At 35.4% G+C, this 16522-nt stretch overlaps 1 protein-coding gene across 4 annotated transcripts in view; it reads right to left on the reverse strand.

Moving 5' to 3' along the window:
- Positions 1 to 16522, reverse strand: part of CHD1 (chromodomain helicase DNA binding protein 1) — a 73056-nt gene that overhangs the window by 53077 nt on the left and 3457 nt on the right. The window lies entirely within an intron of this gene.

Here is a 16522-nt window from a genome sequence, read left to right on the forward strand (position 1 = left end):
CTGATTCAAAATCGGACATTTCATATTTAATGACCTAACACACCTCACTAGCAAAATACTAATAAAGTGGTAGGTAGATTATTAAAAACACTAAATTCTTTTCCTCATTTAGTTTACAAAAGAAAAACCACCATGATGTTTATCAGTACTATGACAAAATTATATTGTTTTCTTAGGGTAAATTAAGTAGAAATACCACATTTAAAATGTAAAACAGCAATTCAAACTAAAGTTTCTTTGCAAGCTTATATTTATATACAATTTCAAATACAAACTATAGAGCAATATAATGAATTACCATGTATCTATTATCTAGTTCCACTATTATCAACTCATACCAATGCTATTTCAAATAAAACACATTATTTGTACACATCCACAATATAAGTATACCTTAAAAGATCACTTATTTCTTTAACATTAAAATATTATTATAATATTAAACATTAAATTAAGTATATTAAATAATATTAAATATCCACTCCAGGCTACGCCTTTAGTCTCACGATTCTGTTTTTTTTCCAATGATTGAATAGAAATCCAAACAAGAGTCACACGTTATATTTGATTTCATGTATTTTTTTTTTTTTATATATTTTATTAACCTGAAAGTTCCCCTTCCTTTTTTCCTTGCAACCTGTTCTGTGGAAGACATTAGGTAGTTTTTCCTGTAGTCTTTCTTGTCTTCTAGATTTTGCTAACTGCACCCCTGTGGTATCTTTTAACATACTTTTCTGTCCCTTGTAATTCTTATAAACTGGCTGCTATATATATAAAGGCTCAATTGGATTCAAGTTCAGTTATTCTTGGCAAGAAAACTTTGTAAGTGGTATCGTGGACTTCTACCAGAAGGCACTTGATGTTTGGTTGTCTCTTTTTGTGTGAGGTTAAGTATGCTCTGTGGATTAAGGTACTGTCAAGCCTTATCTATCCACTATAAAGTTCCCCAACAGCTCATACTTAATATTTTTAGTAGCCATTGATGAGCATATGGCTTTATCCATTATCTAACTACAGGCACTAAAATGGTGATATTTTATCATTCTTCATTTACCCAATATATCATTTCTTCATTATTAGGTGATTAGGTGGAATACTTCTATAAAGAGAAACTTTCCCTCATCATATTTAACTTGGAGGTACAGTTCATAAAGAAAAGGCATTTTCATTTCTTTTTCTTATTTACCGGTTTTCAAAATGAGTTCAATCACTACCCTCCACCAAAGGAGACCAATAATTTTTTTAAGTCTCATGATAAATTCATGGATTTGAATTTATTTGATGAATTTTAATCTATTGTCAGCATCCTTGTCAATTTCCAAATTGTAGCCAACAGGAAACCCTTTATCAGTTCCTAAGTCCCTTTGACAAGATCTCAAGTACTTTGATAACTACTTGTTTTTCTGGTATGACAAGATGCACTAAGCAATGGCTCAGGCCTATAATCCTAGCACTCTGGGAGGCCCGAGGCGAGAGGATAGCTTGAGCTCAGGAGTTCAAGACCAGCCTGAACAAGAGCAAGACTCCCTCTCTACTAAAAGTAGAAAAAATTAGCCAGACGTGGTGGCATGCACCTGTAGTCCCAGCTACTTGGGAGGCTGAGGCAGGAGGATCGCTTGAGTCCAGAAGTTTGAGGTTGCTGTGAGCTAGGCTGACACTATGGCACTCACTGTAAGCTGGGCAACAAAGGGAGACTTTGTCTCAAAAAAAAAAAAAAAGATGCATCAGGCTCATCTTGTATATTTCTTGCCTCAGGCTATAACTCAGCCATTTCATCAAAAAGCCCTACTTCTATTTAAGTTGGAAATTAAATTTCAATCTGTGTACTAAGTAAACCTATCACTAGTGGACTGGTCACTGTTTTTACAAGTTTTTAATGGAATGAGCTAGGATATGTGTATTTTTAGAGAAAATATATTAACAACTTATACTAGTATTTGAAATTCAAATTCAAAATTGCTAGTTTTTTTACTTCTTTGATTTTATTTTTGTAGTGTCACTTAGGTTGAGTTTCTTGGTTCCAAAATGACACTAATAAAATCATCTGCTTTATCTTAGAATATACTAGTTTCAAAAATAATACCATTATTGGTAATAATATGGTTACTAAAAGCTAAGATTTCTTTTTTTTTTTTGAAGACAGGGTCTTATTCTATTGCAGTGGTGTCATCAGAGCTCACTACAACCTCAAACTCAGGGCTCGAGCTAGTTTCTTGAATAGCTGGAACTATAGGTGCACGCCACCATGCCTTGCTAATTTTTTTATTTTTTGTAGAGACAGGGTCTTGCTATGTTGCTCAGACTGGTCTCAAACTCCTGGCCTCAAGCAATCCTTCTACCCGGGCCTCCCAAAGTGCTAGGATTACAGGCATGAGCCATCAAGCTTGGCCTCTTTGTAATTCTTTTTGTCCTCAGGAACACTCACTCCCATAGTCAAACTACTGCTTTAAAGTCAGCTGAAATAATTTATTTCCATGTGACTACCAATTTGGTATAATTAAGATCATTTGCTTTTTACTTATTTTTTAGGGACTACTTTTTTATTGATTTTGATTTAATGTTGCTTTATTTATTTAGATCCAACTTCAGAGCTACAAAACAAGTTACAAGCAGAAGTTCAATGTTCATCCCTGTATCCCCTATACTAAGTCCTCTTTTCCCAAATAATAACCACTTTCAAGGGTTTAATTTATTTCCCCCCCTTTTAATATAAGCAAATTATGAACAAGAATGTTTATATTCCCCCTTTCATAAGTAATCATTAATATATTTTATACTTTTAAATAAACTGTAGCATATTATACACACATTATACCCTGGAGATCACTCCATAGCAGCAAATATATTATCCACCCCTCCCTTTGTGCAACTGCATACACTCTATTTTCTAGATGCACTATAGTTTCTTGATGCTCAAGAATGAACGTGTTTGGCTTCCAATTCTTCGATGCTACAAATAATGATACAAAAAAAATGGCACCTTGTATATATCATTTTGTATCTATGACAGTGTGTCTTGATTTGCTATTTATCAACCACTGTAAACACATCCTCTTTGAAGATTTAAATTTACAATCATTCAGCACTCAGATCCTGATTTCTAAATACTATCCCACACTTTAAAAAACTACAGTTCCATTGAGAAATGGTAGATTCTAGGGCTGGGACAGGGAAGGTATAAGAAGAGCCTGAACAATCTTGCTGTACTAAAAAGTAAATACTTAAAAAAATAAAAGATGAGGGGTATATCAAAAAGAACATAAGAGAAACAAAAAGATATGGAAGCCAACTTGAAGGGGCTTCCACTGGCCAAATTGGATTCAAGCATCAAAATAAAAAGTTAAAGATTACCCAGCAAATAAAACAGGAACCACTGAGTCTGTGCTGATGAGAGAGAAAAACTGACAGAGGAGGGCTCTGATAGAGCTCTGAATGCCAAGTGGTAAAAGTGGACAGGCTGGTAGTGCTAGAAAAATACCATTTCACAATCATCATAGAAAATGTTGGTTCAGGCAAGAATCATCCATGAATGTTAAATCTAGGGTGAGAGTTTGCTGAGTAAGATATTTAATAGCCTCAAAGTGTCTTCTTATAAGGTGCTTATTAGCTATAGGGGATAAATTAGAAAATACAATGGAGAAACCAGACACCCTGTCCTGGTGATCAAACGTAGCATCACCAAAAGGGGCAGGCACACAATATAAACCTTCAAATGTGATGCTCTTGGAAGGTACGAGGGTACCTGGTGTGCAGTACTCCAGCCAGGTCTGGACAGTGTAAGAAGTATGCTTTTTGCAACCCACTCTCAAATGATTCAGAAAAAATAAGTATGTATTACACATATATCATGTATATAAATTACACCTAAGTAAAAAGACAATAAGGAAATGTAGCAAAAAGTTAAAAATTAGTGCCTATCAGCAAGGATATGCAATGAAGTTCCTAATATAACTCTTCAAAGTTTCTGTAATTTGAAATTAATTCAAAATTTTAAAAATATTAACAAACAAAATATTTTTCCAATATCACAAGTTTTCATTATCATCCAAAATTGTGAAATCTTATTTGCAGGTAGTAAAATGTACAAAGATGAGGAAATTTAAAAGCCACAGAAGTCAAATGAATATAATAGGCAAGTAACATTCAATGGCATGAAAAACAAAAATAAAATTATCTAATATATAATCGGTCAATAAATTGGCCATTTCTACTGGGCAGGTAGAAATGTAAGAACTGCATAAAACTTTTAAGAATCTAAAAAGCCAGTGTGTATAGATGGATGGAGGGAAAAAAAAGAACAGAAACCCAAAAAGGTAAAAATGAATGTTAAGGAAAAGAGACTAAATGCCAATTGCATATAATAGCTGCCTCAGAAACTCCTATTTGACTAATTCAGCATGTTGTCATCTTTTCCTTGGTAACAGAAATCCCGATGTCATGGTCAACATATATAAAAGAATGCATAGCACAAACTCTCTGCAGCTAAGTATGGTCATGAGCTTAAGTTCTGACAAACGAGAAATAAGTAGAATTGTTGGGTTGTACTTCTAGAGATTATTCAATGGAAGCTGACTCAGCTAGAAGGTGCTCCCTTTTTTGGCCCCTCAAAGTTTGCAGTTCACAAGAATTGAGCGAAAAGTGCTCAAAATTCATATCTGCACAGGTTCTTTTAGTATGAAGGCCAATATTCTTTTCCCATATCCCCAAAGTCATTCTAAGTCAATATTCTTAATAACTTGAATGACCAGAAAAAAATTAATATTCTGTGCAAAAATGACAGGAAATCAAATTTAAATTTTTTTGAAGTTAAATTTTTAAGAATTTTAAAGCACTATCCTCAATGGTTCTCCCCTCATGAATTCCATGTAACTATTACAACTCTGTCTATGGATTAACTTGAGAGAAATGCTTCTCAAACTCTGGCCCATATCAACATTACCGCCACTCCCCAATTTTTTTCTGTTTGTTTTTTTGTTTTTTAGAGATAGGGTCTGTTGCTCAAGCTGGTCTTGAACTCCTGGCCTCAAGCACTTTTCTGGCCTCGGCCTCCCAAAGTGCTAGGACTCAGCCAGAACCATCCCCAATTTTTTAATTGCATATACCTGGACACCATCCCACACCTACTTAACCCCGTTACAAAGCCAATACTATGACTGATTTGAGGGTTTTAATGGCTTTCCTCTATTTGTGGGATAAAATGACTACCACCTGAACTCTGCCCCATATCCAACTTTATTCTGCACTTGAACCAGACTTTCTTCAGCCCCTGAATTTGCCATGCTCTTTCCCGCTTCATAGCCTTGGTATATAAGCAATACTCCCTACCTAGAAAACTTAATCCCCACCCTCTTCCCTAGTACCCCTACTCTACTCATACTTCACTTCTCAAAGTTTTCCCTGAACACCTCCGTCAGACTATGTAAGGCACCTGGCACATAAAACATGCCCACAGGGTGTTTTACTTAACATGTCTAGCCCTACTTTATAGCACTCTACCTGTCTCTGAAGATATATTTGTGAATTAATAAATGTTTAGTATTATCTCCTCTTTGCTTTCTATTTGAAAGCACCATAAGCCTAAACCTTCCACACAAAATTTTATCATTCTTTCCTCCTGGCATTTCTGCTTCTAGATTTCTTCCTTTTTTCTTCTTCTTCTTCCTCAAAGTCTTCTAATTTAAAACTGTTTCAGGGAAAATAATTTTAAGCAGAAGCTGCTTCTGATGAATCAGAAAATCTGGAAACACTGGGTCTACTTTCTACACCATCACAATTGCCTAAAACTAAGTAACACTTTCCTTTGGACAATGCATTTACAGGTACTTTCCAATTCACCAATCACCTTCCACAAACAAATACCTTATACCTAGATAGCTTCATTCATTTATGTTATCTGCTGGGCTCTTATGGCCCTTTCATTTATATGCCAACTAAGGCAACATTTTAAATCATTTAATTCTATACCTTACAAAATATTTTCCATTTTATCTTTACAAATGTTCTTGAAGGCACACATAAGGAGTTTTCCTAAATCCTTTTCAGAGAAGGCAACCCTTCCAAGGTCCCGGTTTTTTTAAGGAGAGAATTATTAAATTCCAGCTATAGCCAAATTCTTAGTTCCAATCCCAGCCAAGATCTTACCCTAAAGACCTTGTGCACCTCCAAATATCCCCTCCTTTGCTGCCATGCAGACCTTGCTCAGGCTTTGGGTTCCCTTTTGGTTTTGGCATGTGTAAATTTTCTTTCAAGTTCAGCCAAGAAACTACTTTTTTCCTTTTTTCTCTTTTTTATCTAGCATTATCATGTGTTTGAGGGAAGGGAGTGTTTTGGGAGTGAGAGTCCATGTTAGCTCAGCCCAACGTATGACAGAATGCTAACACCTCCTTTCTCCACCCTATTCTCCACTCAAATCAGTCTTTTGAACTAAAGAAAATTCCTATCCTAGGTACATGAGAACAATGTATTCTCAAGAAAATAAAGATTCTTCTATATTATAGAGGAAAAAAAAGTCTTGAACTAGTCTGAAATAGTATATAAAGGAAGACTGAATAAAACAATGAATGATATTCTAAGAAAATGGTAGCAATGAATAAGCAGCTGCTTTCCTTACCACCAGATCACTAGCAGAAGAAACCAGCACTGATAAATCTTGGAGTAGATTTAAAATGTCAAGAAAGTAATATTGTGGTGGGTGTGGGAGTAGTGAAGGGAAATGAACAACTCAAAACAGTAACGCTAGAGAAAACTGTTAATGTGCATTTAAACATTATATATAAATTAGACTGTACCAAAGCCTTAGATCTATGATTTTTTTTATTTTAATTCTATTAAATAATTAATGTATTCATTTATTTACTTCTTTTGACCCTAGCACAGAAAGATTTTCTTTTAATGTATCCCACTTCCCTACTTTTCCTTTCCTTTTTTTCTTTTAAAGTGCCAGTAGTATTTATATGGATAGATTCGAGGTGGGAGTATGGCGGGGAGCATGCTATAGGATACACTGATAGAAGGTAAATCAATTTTCCACAGAAATATTCTAATAGAAGATTGTGTGTCTGACAAAAAGCTATACATACACAAATCTAAGAATTGTATTTATTAATCAAAACAATAGAGCATATTGCACTAAATTCTCCTTCCATAGCTCCTGTTTCCTTCCCCCATAACTACTGCTTAAGGGGCAATGCCATTCAAAAGAGTTTTTGGGGAATTTTTGAAAGAATTTCTTGGCAGATACTTGTGTAGCAAATTGAGGGCTAACTTGGTGTTTTTGAAGTTCAACCATGAATTATTTTCTCCCAACTCTCTGGTTCTTTCTTTTCATTGCAATTGTATTTACACATGTAAATATAAATACAGTGTGTATTGACACTGGTTAGATGCGTCTCGGATTTCTGCCACACAGAATAAAAATACTTGAAGATACTATGAAGTCTTCAAAAGTGGAGAATGATTAAAAACAGGAAATTAAAAAAAAGTTTAAAAGATTACTGTGAAGAGGAAAAGAGATGTAAAGCATAACTGCCTGACACATAGGAGTTCAATATTGATAGTTATTAGAGATAAAAAACATAGATCTTTCTCCTGAATTCAAGAACAGAATCTTCACCTCAAAATTGGCTGTAGGTATTCTTTGGACTGTTATAAGTATAAATACAGGAATGTCTATGAATAAAATCTATACATATACTAACATTTTCAAAACAAACTGTTGCATAAAAAAAGGAAAATATGTTTAATATTTGGTGCTACGTGCAAAAAATATCATGTACTTTATTTAGGCATTCCCTGGTTTCCCCAGGCACAGGTCACTGTTCCAGCTCATGTTCCCACAATATTTTGCTTACATGTTATTAATAATTCCTTTACAATATTACAAATATTTTTATACATGTATCTCTCTCCAAACTGAATCTTGAAAGTCATAGAGTCAGAACCTTTCTTTATTTTATAGACCACTAGCCACTTCAGCAGTGACTGGAGAAACAATCTGGAAAGTAGTAAATAATGAGTAAATGCTACTCATTAACAAAAAAAATGAATTACTAGCCAAAGGCAAGCAATGGCTTTCAAACTTTTTGGACCATGACCTATGTAACACATTTTATATCATGCAGTACACACAAACAAGTAAAACATGAGTTTGATGAAATAATAAAATAGCTACAAAAGGTTTCAGAAAATCTTTCCTTCTGTATGACTCTGAAAAGCAGGTAGTTCCATTGTTTTGTCAGGCATTGACCAGCAAGGAGTTCCTTTCAGCATTCTAAACTTTCAATCCAATACAAAACCATATTATAAAGCAAACTCTTCTTAAAATACAATATGATTCTATCCCCTTAAAGTCTCCAACTGAAGAAATGAGAATAAAACTGCTAGACATAGATGTTAGGAAGGATAGCTCCTAATGTAATTTTAAAGATGATTATTGAGTCATGTTGAATCTAAAGTAAATTCAAAAGTAAATATTCTCTAGTAAGCATTCAGGGAATAATTAGATGAGAATAAAGGGCTATGTATATATACATTTAAGAGTCACTAAATAATAGTTTTATAAACCACATATGAAATTTATTACAATATTAATGACATGATAAAAATCTCTAATTCTATAATTTGTAGTTACAACAACTAGGCAAAGCTTAATGACTTCTTCCCCCATTAGTACTTAGTATTACCTATCAGGCAGAAGTCTAACACATAGAAATTATGTTTCAAAATAATTGAGCGGGGCGTTGGAGAGGGGGAAGGTAGTATAGTAGGTAGGAGTTAAGTTAAACTAGATTGGCCATGAGATGAAATACATTGAAGCTATATGATATACATGGGGTTCATTTTACTACTGTCATTGCTTTTGTATATACAGCTAATTATCCATAATTTTTTGAGACAGTTCTGTCACCCAGGCTGGAGTTCAGTGGCATGATCATATCCCACTACAGCCTTAACGAGCCAGCCTCTTGCATCAGCCTCTAGAGTAGCTAGGGCTACGGGTATGCACCACCATACCAGTGGTAATTTTTAAAAATTTTTTGTAGAGACAGGGTCTCACTGCGTTGCCCGGGCTGGTCAAGAACTCCTAGCCTCAAGTGATCCTTCCACCTCAAACTTCCAAAGTGCTAGATTACAGGCATTTGCCACTGAGCCCAGCCTCATAATAATAACTTAGCACAAATAATGTCTACCCTTGAAAGTTCAATTTTAAAGATATTATTAATTTGCTACTTAAAATACTATATGCTTTTAAATTACTTAAATGAACTCTGCCACAAAAAAATAAGTTACCAGCACTATGAAATTTTAAATAAAATTTATAATTTGGTATTTCATCACAGTTTGCATATACCTATGGAAATGTGCTGCACATAAGAACAAACTCCCCCTACTGTGAGTCACTTAGTAAAAAAAGTGAAATAACCAATGTAGTACATGACTGAGACACTAGGCTGCTAGACACTAAGTCAACCTTTTGGTATAAAATATATGCTACTGTCAGGGTGCACTGGCAGTGACTCACACCTGTAATCCTAGCAATTTGGGAGGCTGAGGCAAAAGCATCACTTGAAGTGAACAGTTTCATATACATAAGAATTTAACATGAATACAATTCTCCTGGGAATCTTGTTAAAATAGAAATTCTGATTCAGTATATCTGGGACACAGGGGAACTTTTAAGGTAAAGGAATTGTTCTGTATAGTACTGGGTGGAGAATAAATGATGCTAGGCATTTGTCAAAACCGACAGAACTGTATGTCACAGAATAAATGTAATATATACATATTTTGAAAATTAACCCTTATGATGAGGATTCCAGAATGGAATGCAAACAGTGACAAATAAATCTAACTTTAATACAAATTTATAATATAATCACACTGAAGGGGCTGGGGATGAGTTAACTTGACTAACTTTGGAAAACAGTGTTTTGACCAGAAACTCCAAGGCTAAATACACAAGTGTACTATACTCAAACACTGTATCCTAGCTGGTAAATTAGTTTCTCCTGAGAGTGTTGCCTAAAAATTCTGAAATTGCTTTCCATGTATACTGAGGTTTAAATGAATAAATGATGGATGATGCGAGCCAGGTTTCTCACTGTTGGATACAGAGGTTATCCACTTTGTTTGCTGCGAGGGCCCAGAAGCAGTGACACTCTAATAGCAAAAAGCACATCCATTACCCAGATCTTGGTTTCTAATACCACTCTCCAATAAAAGGAATCAGGGCTCTTTGGAGAGTAGCTGATTCTAGGACAAAAGGATGAGAGAGTGTATAAAAGAAACACAGAAGTCAACCTGGAAAAGCTCCTAAAGGACAAGGCTAGAGCAACAAAATAACTTACTGAATTAGAACTGAAAAGTATAAAATATATATATACATAAATCCATGCATCTATAAATCACTGAATAAATGGAGAAAAGAATTCTTTTTTTTTTTTTTTTTTTTTGTTGAGACAGAGTCTCACTTTGTTGCCCAGGCTAGAGTGAGTGCCATGGCGTCAGCTTAGCTCACAGCAACCTCAGACTCCTCGGCTTAAGCGATCCTACTGCCTCAGCCTCCCGAGTAGCTGGGACTACAGGCATGCGCCACTATGCCCGGCTAATTTTTTCTATATAGATTTTTAGTTGTCCATATAATGTCTTTCTATTTTTAGTAGAGACGGGGTCTCGCTCAGGCTGGTCTCGAACTCCTGACCTTGAGCAATCCACCCGCCTCGGCCTCCCAGAGTGCTAGGATTACAGGCGTGAGCCACCGCGCCCGGCCGGAGAAAAGAATTCTTTACAGAAATTTCACTTGATATATTTAGATATCCTCCTCGCCAAGAGATGGAGCTTAATTCTCACTACACCCCTGGACAGTAGGCTAGACACAGTGACTTGTTTCCAAAGAGTACAGTATGAAAAGGGGAATAACAGTACCTTTATACTGCAGAAACCTGGAAAATATTACCTTGACCAAGTGATGGACGTTAACATCACCAGTAATGTCATGTGGATATCGTGTTCCCCATATTATGTGACTAGAGCACTTTATCTCTGTGGTATTCTTTCTAAAAAACCAATAACCCTACTTTATCCTAAGATAAACATCAGACAAATTCTCATTTCAGGACATTCTACAGGACATCTGGCCAGTATTTCTCAAGACTGTTAAGGTCATGAAAAATAAGAAAAGACTTAAAAACTCTCACAAACCAAAGAAGACTGGGGAGATTTCACTACTAAATGTAGTATGGTACTCTAGATTAAATCCTGGAACAGAGAAAAGGGCATTAATGGAAAAACCAATACAATCCAGGTAATGTCTGGAGTTTAGTTAATAGTTTAAAAGCACAGTTTTTTTAAATGGTTATAAATCCAGTTTCCCCATTTGGAGAGTGGGAATCATAACACTGTGTACATCACAGGTGTTCTGTGAGAATAAACTGTGATAATTCAAGTAATACACAATGCCCCACGTGCACCATGCTTGGTTCAGTCAGAGTAAGAGCTCAACAATCACTGGTTGCCACTGTTGTTTCTAGAGAAATGAAATTTACTTAGCCTCTTGCTGGCATGGCTCATGACACCTTCATTTGGGGATTCCCAGAAAATAAAAACCATGTGTAACAACATCAAAAACAAGAAATGTGGCAAGATGCTGAATGACTCCTGGTGAACAGCTTCATATATATGCATATGAATTTAATACATACAAGAATCACTTGGGAATCTTGTTAAAATGAAGGTTATGACCTCAGTGGCTCTGGGGTAGGCCAGAAGGTTCTACATTTCTAATAAGCTCCCAAGTGATGCCAGTGCTGCTGGTCCAAGAATGACAACTAGAGCTGCAACGTTTCTATTTCTGTAGTTTTAATTTTTTCCACAAAAAACATTTTTTAAAGTCTTCTCCATGTCTTCATCACAACTACTCTTATTTTTAAATACAGAACTGTACCACATGGAACCCAAAAGCCATCAAGATCTTAAGTAAGCACCTACTTAAGCAGAATAAAAAAAGCGGCAGCTTCACGTTGTCCACACATTATCTTATGCCTATATACAGAAAAGTCGTGTCTTTGATAGTTAAGTCATATTCAATTCTCTCACCTTTAATAGTTAAAAGTTGGTCTAAATACATTACAGTAATCTAGATTAACCATAGTCCTAGGCTGGGCGCAGTGGCTCATGCTTGTAACCCTAACACTCTGTGAGGCCAAGGCAGGAGGACTGCTTGAATTCAGGAGTTCGAAACCAACCTGAGCAAGAGTGAGACTCCATCTCTACAAAAATTAGGCGGGGGTCATGGCATGTGCCTGTAGTCTCAACTATTCCAGAGACTGAGGCCTGAGGATCACTTGAGCCCAGGAGTCTAAAGTTGCAGTGAGCCATGATGACGCCACTGCACTCTACGAGGGGCAAAAGAGCAAGACCCTGCCTCAAAAAACAAAACAAAACAAAACACAGTCCCAGGAAATTGTGTGAAAATCTTAATATGGTAAATTCTATCTGGAGACAGAGTAGTAAAGCTCTATTACTAAAGCTCTTGCTAAATAGTATATTGAGTGGTATGATCGTAGATTCTGTAACACAGGCTATTTGGGAAAATAAAAAACTAACAGGGAAAAATAAAGAAAATACATATTGAAGTAAGAAATAGGGATTAACAAAAAATGAGATGTAAATTAATCATACTTTCCTGCAATTAATGACATCGCAGGAAATTTTTATAGTCAGTTTTTTTAATTCAATAATTTCTAGCCATTCTAGCTTTGTGATTTCACATTTTCTTGTCTTCCTAAAAGTGTTTCTTAGCATAAACTTTTGAAACTTAGAAATGAATTGACTTAAAGAAAATCAAGGCCGGGCGCGGTGGCTCACGCCTGTAATCCTAGCACTCTGGGAGGCCGAGGTGGGCGGATCATTTGAGCTCAGGAGTTCGAGACCAGCCTGAGCAAGAGCGAGACCCCATCTCTACTAAAAATAGAAAGAAATTATATGGACAGCTAAAAATATATATAGAAAAAATTAGCCGGGCATGGTGGTGCATGCCTGTAGTCCCAGCTACTCGGGAGGCTGAGACAGGAGGATCGCTCGAGCTCAGGAGTTTGAGGTTGCTGTGAGCTAGGCTGATGCCACGGCACTCACTCTAGCCTGGACAACAGAGTGAGACTCTGTCTCAAAAAAAAAAAAAAAAGAAAATCAAAACTGAAGTAACTACAAAGCAAGTTAGGAAACACCACTTTAACTGGCATTGCCTTTAAAAATTTTACTTAAGTGAAAGAAAATAACTGATTTTGATGGCAAGAAATCCTTCTGCTATGTGTATGCATAAATGCAATAATTCAAAACAAACAAAAAAACAAGAAAAAAAAATGGCAATGATTCCCAAAATGGTGTACCATAAGAGTGTTCAACGGGACACTTACAGACATACAGTGAAAAATGTGACCTGTGTTCAAATTACCTTTCACTTGGCGTTCCTTAAATTTAACAAGTCATTTAGACTATAGGGCTTCTCAAAGCCTTTAATAACATTTAATAATTTTTCTAAAGGAAAATTTAATTTGGTAAATCCCATTTGTGAATTTCTGAAAAAGATATTTTCATTTAGAACATATCCATTAATCATATTTCCTACTCATTCCCTACCTCCACTGCCTCCCCAAAACATTTTAAAAGTTGAGATCTGGCCAGGTTCATGCCTGTAATCCCAGCACTTTGAGAGGCTGAGGTGGGAGGAATGCTTGAGGGTAGGAGCTCAAGATCAGCCTGGACAAACTTAAAAATTAGCTGGGTGTGGCAGCACATGCCTGAAGTCCTCGCTACTTGTGAGGCTGAGGCAGGGGGACTGCTTCAGCCCAGGAATTGGAGGCTGCAGTGAGCTGTGATGGCACCACTGCACTCTAGCCAGGGCAACAGAGAGAGACCCTATCTCAAAAAAAACAAAAAAACAAAAAACAAACAAAAGTTGAATTCCAAAGAAGAATCTTCAAGTCTTGAAGCATAAAACATTAAAAAGGTTTCCATAAGCCAAGGAAAGTTAAGTGCAACACAGAGTTCCTCTAAGTAAATATAAAATGTACACACATATATTTAAGACATATGTTAATATATTAAAGCAAGTATTGTTAATCCTACAAAAAGCTACAGTGAGATTAAAAAAAAAACTCTAAAAATCAGGTCAACAAAGCTCTACTGCCACCTATAGATTAATTCTAAATGGATAAGACCAGCATTTTCTCCTACTTTATAGGAATTTTCAAAAGCATAATATATATAGGAACTAAAGTGATTCAAATAAATTATCAAATGTACAAACTTACATTATTGCAAATTTAATCTACATGCAAGCATCTATCAATCAACCGAAAATGAGCAAAGTATAAAATGTGATCGTATATCCCTGATCTTTCCTTACTCATCAAGCTATTCCTGGAGTAAATCATCATTCAAGAAAACTTCAAAATAAAAAAGTCTAACCAAGATTTGAAAAAACTCAGTTGTAAATAACAAGACAAATCCACACAGCTGGAAATCGATGCTTTGAAATCTTCCAGCATTATCTTTAGAAAACTTAAATTCAGTTATATAAAACTGTGTGTGGAGCTATAACTGTTGTACAGGTGCATCCTGGCCCACATTTCTTAGTAAGTTTGTTTCAAGATTGTCAGTTACAGCATAGCCAAAGAGACCTATTTTCCTGTGTCATCTTCTTCCTTTCAGTCAATAGACAGCTCTCCACACAGAATTTTTATTAGTAGAAAGCCAATTGTACCATCCAAAAATGCCAAATGACATCTTGCTTAATTCTATTTCACTTCATAAACTTTCACAAAGGAAAAAAGGAAATTCTGAAGCAAAGATGTATTTTAGAATTCTAGCCAATAAAAATCAAATTTTTCTTAAATTATTTGCAAAACACACTAACTTTAAAAGCAGAGCATATTTCTCATCTCAGTCTATATTAATATCCATAGGTATGGTAATTTTTGCTTTTTGGGTTTTTTTTGTTTTTTGTTTTTTGTTTTTTGACAAGAAAATCCCTCTAGCTCCAAAGTTCAAAGTCTTTTAACTAGCCACAATCCCCCCTTCTTTGTACTGCCTTATGATGAAAGCTTTTGGGGAAGTGGGTGGGAACTGAGTGTTAACAATGACAGTAGAGCAAAAGAAAGAGCGCAACACAGAAAATGAAGGCTAAATAGAAGCAGGTCTCTCTCCACCTGATAAACTCCAAGACAGTTGCAAAAATCAGATAACTCAACAACCACACTTCTCAGAAGCACACAAAACCTGTATAGTAAAATTAATCACTCAGAATAACTTAAAAAAATATGTTTTGCAATTATTTAAAATCAATATGCACTGTAAAAGAATCCTTTAAGTAAATTTGATCTCACAGTGCTTAATTTCTTTTAGCTACCAAATTGGACTTATGTCTCCTTGTTTCAGATATGGCAGAAAAACATATTGGAACAGTTGAATGACCAAAAGATACCAGCGTGTGATCTCTCTCCATATGCAACTAGAGGATTCACTCTCAAGAGTCTTATTTCCTAGTTTGTGGGCAGTTTGGTTCCTGTGTTTCTTTTGGATATTTCTACCTATTAACCACTTCATTGCACACTAATGAATAAGAAAGTGCATACAATATAACTACAGAGCTTTGAATCAAAGTTAAGATTCAAAAGTCTTCTAATTTAACTTCAACTCTGGTGATTCCAAACACTATCATCTGAAACATTACTATATGTACTTTGTAATTAAGTGGCAGGATCAAACTTCAAAATCAGTTCAATCCTTCTTCATTTCACAGTTGAGAAAATCATAAGAAAACTAGTTAGCGCAGACATGGTGTCAACTAAAGTTTTATAACTCCCAGACCGATATTTTTTCAACTAAATAATGCTGCTCTCCATAACTGCGCCTTATTTTATTTTCTATGATGTTCTTGCTTAACCAAACAGTGCCTGTGAAAGATGATAAGCTGAAGTATATCTAGCATGGCCAGAAAATTCCAAGTCTCAGATCAAATACAAACACACTATTTAATTTTCTATCCAACATTTTTTAACAGGATGCTACCGTTAATCCTCCTAGCTGCCAACACTTTCCTATTTATTGTTCATTCCATTTCTGTATCACAATTGTTTTAGTTATATAGTATCCTATGTTACATAAAACATAATGCTAATTATAACCAGCAAATATTCAGTGCTCATTGTGTTAGAAACTATTTAAAGTCCATTACATGTAGCATCTCACTTGATCCTCATATTCAAATAAGAAAAATAGTGTTAATACCCACTTTATAGGGGCAAAAATCAGAGCCTCAGAGGTTAACTGATTTATCCTAATTCACAACCAATAAGAAGTAGAACTGGGAAAAGTAACCAGCCTTACTCCAATGTTTATGTTCCTAACTTCTACATATAACAAGTGCATATAACTGCATGGATTGCATTATTACTGTGAAGATAACTCAAACTTTGGGGGCTACTTAAGAATTTAAAGAGACTTTGTATTTGAAGATGTTTCC

This window comes from Eulemur rufifrons, chromosome 17 (assembly GCF_041146395.1).
Source record: "Eulemur rufifrons isolate Redbay chromosome 17, OSU_ERuf_1, whole genome shotgun sequence".
Classification (NCBI taxonomy): Eukaryota; Metazoa; Chordata; class Mammalia; order Primates; family Lemuridae; genus Eulemur; species Eulemur rufifrons.